We start from the raw sequence: 2,485 nt of genomic DNA on the forward strand, positions 1-2,485 counted from the left end.
CCAACCTCCTGTTTATTCTCCTAGCAGGAATTAAAATCTCCTTAGGAAAAAGTAGGAGACAGTCTCACTGGGGGAGAAGAGATAGAGATAGCTATTCTGCCCCCCTTTAAGCTACACAATGATATCCTTGTGCTACATGTCAGAGATAGCCATTGCTACATTATTATTAGAAATTCGATGATGCAGTAAGCAGATTAGTAGCCATTCTTGTGGCAGAAAGTCTCATGCTGGTAATGGGTTTGATTTCTTTTTCCAGTCTCAGCTACAAAGCATTGTGTGGCTTGGGCTCTTCTATGCTTCAGTTTCCTTTTCCGTAGTTCTGTAGTTCCTTTTCTGGTTAAGTAACTAACTCCAAAGCATTAAAGACCCTCAAACAACTTTGGGGCAAGCAGAGCTGCTTTAGGCAAAAAGGCTTGAAGGAAATAGACAATAAAGTTTCTTGGTAGTGTCCTTCTTTCCTGGTCTACATCATGCCAGGAGTTTCCCTATCATTCAGCTTTCATCCTCACATTTGTTTAAAGGGTAACTTCCAATGTTTTTAAAAAATCGTTATATAGAGTTTTCAACCTTTTTATTCTCCAACAATATATTGTGGCAGCCCCTCCCCATCTTTATTCTCACTTTACCGCCTTTTTCCTTGCCTTCTTCTACTGTGTCCTCCTGCTTCCCCATCTATCTGCCACCTCTCTTCTCCTATTTTCACTACCTTTTCTTCCCTCCTTCACTTTTTTTCTCAAATGGAGCAGAAATGGGGGGCAGGGATGGGAGAAAATAGCAGGATATGAATGGGCTTCTGTGGAACTATGGGGAGAAAAGCAGGAAACCTGATTGGAATTTCTCTAATTCAGAGCACTATCGTTTTCCTTGCTGTTCTTAGAAATGGAAAGAAAGTGAAAAGCCTAAACGTACCTGCTGTCAGTTTAAATGCAAATACATATTAGAAAGACCACTGGATTTGCAGCCAGGGAGACCTGTACTCTGCTATTTACTCCTTCTCTGACTTTGACTGAATCACTTCACTTGTCGTTTTTCTCATCTGTAAAATGAGGGGGCTGAACTGGATCTCTTCCAGCTGCAAAACACTATAATCATACCCATGACCCTGCCTCCTACCTAAAACCCCAAAATTTCTCTCCTTGAAACCAAGAATGTAGGAAATGTGCTCTTGAAACAGGGATTGGGATGAAAATGAATGCCCCGCCCCTTCCCTTTCAAACTAGAGGCAAAAAGGTTCAAAAAGGAAGAACACCCAGAGAAATGTGCCTAAAGCAGTCCTGTCTGATTACCTGAAAAGAAACAGAAGAACAGGGGGGCCCAGATCATTCAGTGCCCCAGAGCTGAAACCAGGGAAAATACTCAGGTTTCAATATTAAGTCAGAAATAAGTGGTTATTGAAGTTAACTCAGCACCAGCAAGAGCGTGTCACCAAACAGGAGAGTTACAGGAATGGTGCTCATTCATTGGAGCTCAGTGATAGGACCTTAGATACACTTTTCTGAGCCCTAATTAGGAAGAGAACTGCTCATCTTTCTATTTTGTAAACCTAGAAACACATACCTTGCAACAATATTTTGAGGCAGGTATAGTATTATATTCCTGTTTTACTGTGGTGGAACTTATGATTCAATTCTTCAATCATTAAACACCTCCTAGGTTCCTCCCAGGACCTACGCCCTGCAGATACAAATTGCCCCTGCCCTCATGGACTTTACATTCTACTGGGCCTTAGTCCTTAATGAATCCTTGTCAAATTTAACTGAATTAAAAGCCTTACTTAACTTATATTTGTTTTTTGGACTGGACCCGATTTCATTAGTTTAAGAAACTCCCTCTATAAATGCAGATCCACAACTGTTCTACAATTTATAATCTTAGAGAGTTGCCAGGGGTACTGAGAGGCCAAGGTTCACAGAGTCAGGACTGAGCAGAAGGGAAGACTTGAACTCAAGACTTAGGATCATGGATTTAAAGCTAGAAGGGACCTCAGAGGCCATAAATCCAACTCCCTTATTTACAAATGAGGACACAAAGACACAAATCTTGCCCAACATTACACAGGTAGTTAAGTATCTGAAACAGGACTTGAGCCCAGATCTTCCTGACTCCAATCAAGATGCACAATCTTCCACACCCTGAGGCCAGGCCTCTGTCAACCATGCCCCTCATCCTCTCACAGGCAAGGAAACTGAGGCAAGTCTTTGTATGGTCATACTTATTGTGTGAGAGGTCTTTCTCCCACAAGAGAGGAAGGGTCAAATCTCAGGGACTTAAATAACCCCCAGGAATGTCTCCCCACCCCCACTTTCCCTGAGCTCCTCCTCTCCACACCAAGCAGAGATAGCAATGGCCTCATACACTGAAGCCCAGCATCTATCTAGAGAGAGAAAACTCATAAAGAACTAAACGCAGCACTTGGGAGCCACTGAATCAGCAGCAGCAGCAGGAGCAGAGTCTGCTTCTGGAACTCTCAGCCCACAGACAGTAA

This window comes from Trichosurus vulpecula, chromosome 1, assembly GCF_011100635.1.
Source record: "Trichosurus vulpecula isolate mTriVul1 chromosome 1, mTriVul1.pri, whole genome shotgun sequence".
Lineage (NCBI taxonomy): Eukaryota > Metazoa > Chordata > Mammalia > Diprotodontia > Phalangeridae > Trichosurus > Trichosurus vulpecula.